The sequence below is a fragment of the Pholcus phalangioides genome, unplaced genomic scaffold (assembly GCF_987345545.1).
Source record: "Pholcus phalangioides strain wild (caught in Gottingen) unplaced genomic scaffold, Ppha-v1.0 ptg000016l_1, whole genome shotgun sequence".
NCBI classification, from domain to species: domain Eukaryota; kingdom Metazoa; phylum Arthropoda; class Arachnida; order Araneae; family Pholcidae; genus Pholcus; species Pholcus phalangioides.
The window spans coordinates 8,549,336-8,558,882 of NW_028301609.1; positions in this window are offsets into that span (position 1 = coordinate 8,549,336).

Sequence of the window (9,547 nt, forward strand, 5' to 3'; positions counted from 1 at the left end):
ATGCTGGAGTGAACATTGAACAATGAACACGATTCTTGCTCGTCGAATGAAACTAATTGAGGAAATGTTGGCTTTCTTTTTCCCCTGTTTCTTTTATTATATTGGTTTTTTTTTATTTTATTTTATTTCTAAGATGTTCATAAGAAAGTATAAAAGAGGATAAGAAGTCTTTTGTTTCCCCTCATCCGAAGAATGGTTTTGTGTGGGAAGCTGGAAATTTGTATAGAGATGGTGGTACGTAATTCATCGGAAAACCTAAATAAGAAAAAGGAGTGATTGTAGAAGAATCCATTATCGTCCGTTGCATGTGAATGGTTGAAAAGCCAGTGGAACTCATTCATTGGAAAGCATACTACACCCGGTACGTCGCGTCTAATTAGCGAAGTAAACAACTCACACACATAAGCCGACTTTGGTACCTGAAAGCATACTTAGGCTGATGAGGAATATTTTCTTCTAGAGCTTCCTGACAGCAGAGCCGCTTGTAAGGGTGCGTGACAGGCGCGGCCGCATCGCATTTACAGTGATAATAATTCCTTTCATAAATTCTGCATTTTCATATACTGGAAAGAAATAATTCTAGAATTTTCTGCATTTTCATCTAGACAAAAAAATAACTTTTGAAACTCTGCATTTTCATAAATTCTGGAATTATTTATGTCATAACTTGAAATTTCCTTCAGTACAGAGTTTTGATTAATTTACATTTAATTGTTTGTATATTTTTTGTGTATATGTTTAAGCATTCCTGTATATTACTCAATAATGTATGATTTTTTTTCGATTCCGATTTCTTTTTTCCCAGAAAATATATAAAATCGGGGCTAACGAGCCCCGAAATTATTAAGCCGCCTTGTGGGGGGGGGGGCAGCCTTGCCTGATAGATGCAAAAATATGACTTATTTCGAGTCAAGCTTGAAACCAGAGATTATTAGTATAATTAATGAAATAAATGTGATGTACGCCTACTGTACTCTTGTTTGGAGTTGATGTAGTGTTCTGAGTGAATGTTGTGTTATATATGCAGAAGTATTTTTTGTGGCTGAATGCTTTGGTTGATGATATAATTGAAGTGATTACTAAAACAATTTAATTAGCAATTGTAGAGGGAGATCCCAATTTTATAATGACTTTCTCGATAAGAAGTTATAAAACAGTTTCCAGAAATCATCGAAACATCTTAGAAGCGGCCATCTTTTAATCTACGTACAGGGTGATTATAATAAAAGATCCCGTACTCTGAGTAGTTTTTCCTCAAAAAAAAAAAAAAAAAAATTTAAAAAAAAAAACCTGCTTATCCGAATACAGAAAATATTTAGTATATCCTAATGGGAGAGATACTTATGAAATAGAAAAAGAAAGTTCAATTTTCGACCACCAGGTAGAAAAGTGACGCTTTTTTATTACATTATCATTTCTTCATGGCCCATTTAGCGTATATACCAAGTTTCAATGGAACACACCTACCAGAATGGACGATACATAGTCCTGAGTAGTTTCAGTATTCTGAAACTATTCAGAACTAGGAGCTAAATGGACAATTGGAAAATGAAAATGCAATAAAAAAGTGTCACTTTTTCACCTGGTGGTCAAAAATTTAACTTTCTTTTTTTATTTCATAAATCTCTCTCTCATTAAGATATCCTAAAAATTCGGATAAGCAGTAGTTTTTGTGAAAAGCTACTCAGAGCACGGAAACTTTAAATATAATCACCCTGTGCATCTGCATAAATCTTTGCATTTTTACATCTTTAACTATAAAAGAGGATATAAGAAATTGTTTGTTTTCCCTTCCAAAAAATGTTCATTGGGAGAAGCTGGGACTTTGTATAGAGATGGAGCCGCCCGTAATTCATAACAAAACTAAATGAGAAAAAGAATTGTTTGTAAAAGATTCCATTATCTGCCGTCGCCTGTGGATGGCTGAAAATCCTCTGGACTTCATTGGAAAACATGCTACACCCTACGCGTCTAATTAGAAGTAAACAACTCACATAAACCGAGTTTGTTACCCGAAGCCATACTTAGACTGATGAGGAATATTTTCCTCTAGAGCTCCTGATAGATACATAAATGAGATATATTTTGAGTTGATCTCGAAACGAGAGATATTTGTATAATTAATGAACTAAATGCGAAGTATACTACCTGTTTGGAATCGATGAAATGTGCTGAGTAGATACTGTGCCGCTGTATGTGCGGATATAGGTTTCGTAGTTGAATGTTTTGTTCGATACAATAATATTGAAGCGCGTTTGCTTGAACAATTCACTTGATAATTATAGAGAAATCAAAATTTTACAACGTCACACTCGAGAAGAAGTTCCGAAATAGGTTGCAAGAGTCATCGAAACATCTCACAAGCAGTCATCTCAATCTACGTACAAGTGCCATCTCACGGAAGTTGTGATGTGGAATTTTCTGTGTGATTGCTATTAAAATTGAAATTGTATGCATGTCTCGCGGATGTATAATTGTTTAATACATAGAATTGTGTGTATTTTCTTTATACAAATCTAGAATTTATTTTAGACCGGTCGTCGCCATATTTTCCATATATACGAACCTGGGTCCGACTTGAGCGATAGACTACTTTAAAAGCTTGTCAGAGATGGGAAAATTCCCGAAATTGGCCAAAAACTGCCGGACAAGAATGGTTTCTTGGCCTCAACAATGACTTCCGGAATATTTACTTATGTATATGCCATTACAATGGTTTGTCACTTCCATAAGCCGCCAGAATTTATGTATAATAATACTTAGTGGCTTAAATAATACTTAATTTTGCACACTAGCACATTATGTCGAATTTCTGAAAGACTAGTGGACAGATTTTAATTAAATTTGGTACGAATACACAGTTATAACAGGGAAAGAAATGTACCGCACAAAAGTCATAGTACGCACGCATGCCCGAGTGGCATGGTGGTAAGATGCTCGTCTACCATCGTGAAGGTTGGTGTCAGGGTCCCGGGTTCGAACCCAAGGGGGGATATAGATAAGATATTTTCCCAAACGAACTCGAGGCGACCACCGATAGACAGCACCTTCACTTCCAACCCATCTCACTAGGTCAGAGTTGGTGTTTGGTGAAGCAGTACGCCCGCATGACTGTCAGTAAAGCTCATCATTGCAGGAATGTCCAAAATACACGTTACGAGATCGAACCGAAAATGAGTCTAATATGTATGTTTCCCTCTCTCACAGTCAGACAGGTCGCACGGCATACTGGACACGAGGCAGTTGAGGAGTCCCTGTGTCCCACATGAGGAGTCCCACTCATGAAGCAACGCAGTTTCCAGTTCCGGTATGGTTCTCGGAGGGGGATGGCGAAATGCAATTGGAGTCCCAGACATGTTCTATAGGGTTTAGGTCAGGAGATCTGGCTGTCTAATCCATACGCCGAATATCCTCACTTTCTAGATAATCGTTGACCAGGTCAGCCCGATGTGGACGAGCGTTGTCGTCCATGAACAGGGACCGAGGATGAACTGCGCCGCTGAAAAGTCAAACATTGGGCTCTAGGATCACCTCTCTATAACTCCTAACAGTCACGGACCCTCTGCCAAACACATCAAAGGGAGTCATGTCCAACATGATGCCTGCCCAGCAGACCATGACACCTCCACCACCATAGTGGTCCATTTCCCTGATGTGGGAGGAATGGTATCGGGTATCAGGCTCTCTCCAGATCAGTGTCCAGGCTGAATCTCTACTCATCTGTGATGAGCACGGTGTGTTCCACTCAAGTCTGGTCCAAGGCCGATGTTGCTGCACCATGCTAAATGCTCTCTTTTCTGCGCTGCAGTTAGCGGGACGAAAACAGCGGGTCTTCTGGCATAAAGCCCTCTCTCATGAAGCCTTCGGGCAACAGTAAACCGGGAAACTCGGCTTCCAGTGACAGCATGCAGCTCACGTGAGAGCTGTAGGAGTTCTGTGGCACCGAAGTGAAAGTGCCAAATAACGATCTTCATTGGTCGCCGTGGCTCTTCGACGACCTTGTCCAGGTCTTCTCGATATGGATCCAGTGTCCTGAAACTGTTTCCACAAATTGCGGACGACACTGGGCGTAACATCGAGCTCTGTAGCCACCTGCACTTGTGATTCCTCTGCCTCCAATCCACCGACGATTCTTCATCTCATTCCGTCATCCATACGTTTGTGGTTACTCATTTTACCCGATAGCTTATAAAATGTACCAAACTCTTGCGAGAAATACAGCGAATGTCGCCGAGGAGTACGAGCACACGAATCGTGCCCTTATTTCCCCCTCCGTGGTCACAGCTGCGCCCACACACACGTGTACGCTTACGTATTCGACACTGATTATTTGCATACTTCTTCGTTGCATTATCAGTACCTTTGGTTCAGTACTTTTTGTAAAAATAGACACAATGTGCGAATTCTCTTAATTTTGCACACGAGTGTAGTTTATACCTTTATAATGGTTTGTCTCACTCACTTTTTCAATCCTCCCGGTAATTGAAGAAAACCCGTGCAGCGGCGGTTATAGATATTTGTTTAATAACTGTAATCAATTCATATACAACACCTAAGACGCGCAGCAAGCATTTGCCTTATACCATGTGAAGATTATTGGATGCATCTCATAACCCTTTCAGACCCTGGTGTGTGAATTGCCTTCTTGTGACTGTAATTTTTTTTTTGTTTTTTTCTTCAGAGATTTAAGTCCTGACTTGAAAGATTGTGTAAGTTTCAAGATAGAAATATGGTATATATGAACTTTCGGGGACTTTCATCGGAGGGCGGTACTCAAAGTGGAACTCTCTGGGGTGTCTGGATAAAAAGCCTCCAGGAAAAAAGTCTTTTTTTGCATAAAATTTAGCGATAAAACTCCAGAAAAAATTTTGCATGTGAAGAGGAATATATCCTGCATCATTTTGGCTGAAAAAATTTAATTTGAACGAAGTTAATTACTTCTGCACCAAAAAAATATATAATTTGTAAAAAAAAAATTAAAAAGTTAAGATCTGCTGGCATTTATGTTCTTAATGCATTTTTTGGGGTATCAAAAATGTAAAAACATTTTGAAAATTCCAAAAAAAAATATATGCTCGGGTCTGAAGGGAAATTATAATTTATACATAAAATAAAATTTATCACGTGCTGTACACAAAATAAGTGAAAATTCGTATGACTGAAATTTTTTCCATGAAATACTGACCCTTCACCATTTAGGTATTCATGAAATTCACTCATAAAATGGCATTCATGAAATTCACTCATAAAACGAAATTCATGAAATTCACCCATAAAACGAAATTCATTAAATTCACTCATAAAACGAAATTCGTGAAATTCACTCATAAAACGAAATTCATGAAATTCACTCATAAAACGAAATTCGTGAAATTCACTCATAAAACGAAATTCATGAAATTCACTCATTAGAAAATGGATTTGTGTCGGAAAGTGTTGAGTTCCCAAACCTATACGCGCGTGTCTAGGTCAGCGCTGTCATCTAACTTTCAACCTGATAGTATGAAAAGATTATGTAACTGACTGTTCTTAGGTTTGGGGCTGCTACTTTCTGAAGATTCGGCTCGCATTCACTGTCAAAAGAAGCAATGAAGCAACACTTTCGAATTTTTGAAAACTAGCTGATGCGAAGATGAATTCGGGAATGAATATTCGACTACGTCTACGGAGAATCGGACCCACGTCCTCCTATATCCTGTGTGGGCACGCTAGACCACTACGCTATAGAAGCAACGAACTTCTTTTACAAGAGCTTTATATGCACTCAGCCAACTACTCACATAGATTCACATTTTACCCCAAGATGCCAACTTATCTGGTGATTCATAAAGCATAACATCATCTCCAGATAAGTTAACTTTTAAGCTGCTTTCACTGGTTTTTGACGGTGGTAATAGTAGCTTTCTAAATCACTTGCTGATGATTTGAATTAATGTGTGTGGCATCGTTGTTTTTTTTTTTAGATAAAATTCTTAAAATGATTTACATATATGAATGTACATGTTCTAGATTCTTCTACGGCTTTATTCTCTAACACGGTAGTTCTTGAGCAGGGTTTTTTGATCCGATTTGAAAAGCCTTCAGAAAGAGCTTCAGCGTTAAATAATTAACTCATTATGTTTGTATTATTTTGTTGAATGCTATTCTGAAAATGGTTCCGTGGCCTTTCTCTTATCGGTACAAAACGTTCAAAGGCTCCCTCTTATTTGTACAAAGAGTAAATGGGCTGGATCTCTGTTATGGTTACAAAGGATCTAAGGGTGCCCTTTCATTGAGTCTTTGATCGTCATTTTGTTAGTGCAAGGGGTTCATAGAAAGCAAAACGGACCCTATTCTAGTCGAGTTTGCTTATACTGTATTTTCCACCTCAATTTTTCGACTCAGAAAATAGAACTGAAAAGCATAGAATATTTGTTTCACCATATGATTTTCACAATGAAATGGACAACCAACCTTTTTTTGCTATGGTAATATTGGAGTTCCTTGGAGGAAGCTAAGTGGTAATCTGAAAACTTTCTGAAATATAAATAAATTATAATACGGGAAAAACCAACTTCATCCATATCGTACGAAGCAGCAGCGAACAGGGATGCTTATGGGAGCCAATAACTACTGTACGATTTGAGAAAATGCATGTTTTAGTTAGCTCCAAAGCTATAAATAATATATCCAGTAAAAAATTCAAAATCACTTAAACATCCCTTAAAGAAAAATTCATCAAATCTTTTTCTGATTACCTATTCTTTCGGTAAAACCACCGAATTTTGAATAATACAGGGTGTTTCAAAAAGAATCACCCGATTTGAAATGCGTATATTCCGGAAAATATTGAATTGGGATTCATTTTATTTCGCATGGCTAATCATGAATTTTCTTTACAAACCAAATTAAAGGTGCTCAATATGTCTACCTTGGGATGCACGGCATGTGTCTATACGGTAGTCAAACTCGTCCTAAACTTTTGCGAGTATGTTAGCTTCCACGGCTGCTGTAATGCGAATCTTCAGTTCGACTAATGTAGCTGGAAGGGGGAGGCACATAAACGTAGTCTTTTATAAGCCCCCGCCAGAAGAAAACGCACACTGTGACGTCCCGCGATCTTGGAGGCCAAAAATGAATCGTCAGGTCTCGTACGGCCGATCCATCGTTTAGGGATGCGATTGTTCAAATTTCTCGAATGTCCAAGATCCAGTGTGGTGGTGGTGCCCCATCTTGCTGGAAAATGAAGTCATCCGAATCGCTTTTTAACTGTGGAAAAAACCAACAACTGACAAACACAGAAGTGACGGCCGAAGAAAGACCGTTAGCGCTACCTGTCGGAAACTGAGTGAAACTCGAGATTTCCCCTCTTTCTACCCATAAATTATTCTATCAAAACGGATTAAAAGCTGAATAGTTATGATTTTTTTTTTAAATTGGGTGATTTTTTTGACACCCTGTAGATTGAAAAATCTTCAGATATAAAATCAGACTATCATACCATACAAAAACACTAAATTTAATATTAAGACTCGTACCTCAAAAAATTGAATAAAAAAACAACAACAACGAAATATTGAAAAAAAAATCGCATTACAATATGCAAAAATATATATTTCTTTAGTCAAACATACTATGCATATTTTCCAAAAAGTAAAAATGAATAAGGATAGTAACAAAGAAAAAAATATATTTTGAAATAACTTTTTTCTTCGGTGGTGAAGATATCGTCAGGAAAAGAGAGCGACGGGGGTTTCAGTTTCGTCTATAAATCTGGAAACTACGAAAATGAAATCTCGGGCAAAAACTCATAAAATTTCACCAAGAGCGTAAAAAAAAATAAATAAAAAAAAAAAATAAGTAAAATAAAAAAAATCAATGGTTATGTGGGAGGCCAATCGAAGGAGTCACAGGAGAAGGGGAGAGAGAGCAAAAAAATAAAATAAAAATCAATTTATTTTCTGCCGTTTTTGCGGAGAGAAGTTTCTAGAACGATGTATACGGAGAGAGAGAGTGTACAAAAAAAAAAAAAATACTTGATCGATTCTTCGACACTATCAAATCATGCTTTTTCTAGAATATGTCGTCAAACCACGTCGGTTATTATTCTCACGGCTTGGTTTTTCTTACTTTCTTTTACTCTCTCCTATTCCTCTGACTTCTCTCTCTCTCTCTCATACACACATCAGTAATAAAACTCAGACAATTTTTTTTTTTTTCAAACTGAATTTTCCTGACGAGAGAGATCGGTTCAGAGATATTTCCAGAAATTTTTTTTTTTTACAATTTTATTTTTTATTCAATTTTGTCACTTTGAGTTGATTCCAAATCCAAAGAAGTGTAATATGAATTTTAAAATAATGGAATTTGCGTGAGAAATATGAGATCTGCGCTTTTTTTTTTTTAAATTTTTGTTTTTATAAAAAAAGGGATGGAATATAATTTTTTTTTTGTTTTTGTTTTTAGGGAAACGAAGCCGATATTTGTTTTGAATTTTTTGGTGTTTGAGAAAATTAAGTTTATGTGGAATGGGAGTTATTTTCAAAATTTTGTTCGATGAGTATTATTATCGATGGATAGTTTTGGGACAATGGAATTTCTACATATTTTTATAAAATATATTCGGTATTAAAATATTATTATATTATATTTATAAAATATACTTGGTTTTTATGAAATACTAGCTATAATACCTGGCGCTTCCCGGGTTTTCTCCAACGAGGCTTTTTGGATCACGTGGTATCTCTCTGTTTCTTTGAGGGACATACAAACCGTGTCTACGGTAACCAATATGAGGACTTCCTGCGCTACTCATCAAAGAAACAAATCTAGATTTAAAGTAGAAATGAATGAATTAAAAGACAGTACGGATACATTAATTTTCATGATTGAGAGGATATAAATAAGAAGTTGAAATCAATGTCATTGCATGGATATCCAACTCAAAAGTAGGGGGTTTGGCTAATTACTTCATATTTAATTTTCTGGGCTTCGTATCTGTAAGCGAACTTGATATTTCAAAAATCGAGAATTCAATATAATTTTTAGAATTATTGATGTGGCGGAAAATGCCACTAAATTTCCGCATTTCTACAGTGAAATCGGCAATTTTTACCGATTTCTATGGGGATCATCCTTTGCTTGACCCTCAAAGTGATGCTGATGATGGTGTTTATTCAAAAAGTTCTCTTTACTGGGAGGATTGAAAAAGTGGCAAACCATTATAAAGGCATAAACTATTAGCATTGAAGAACTGACAAAGCATTGTAAAGGCATATACACGTCTGAAGCGCATTGCTATGGGTCCACGGTTACCAAAGTAAACGTTCCGAAAGTGATTGCTGAGGCCCGAAAACCATTGTTGCCTGACAGTTTTTTTGGTCATTTGGAACATTTGGCCTGCTCTGACGAAATTTTGAAGTAGCCTATCGTTCAAGTCGGATCCCATTTGGTATAAATGCAAAATGTGGCGACGATCGATCTAAAATTGTAGATTTGTATAGAGAACATACACACACAGACACACGGACAGTCAATTTTGTATGTATAGATATTTGGAAATATATAT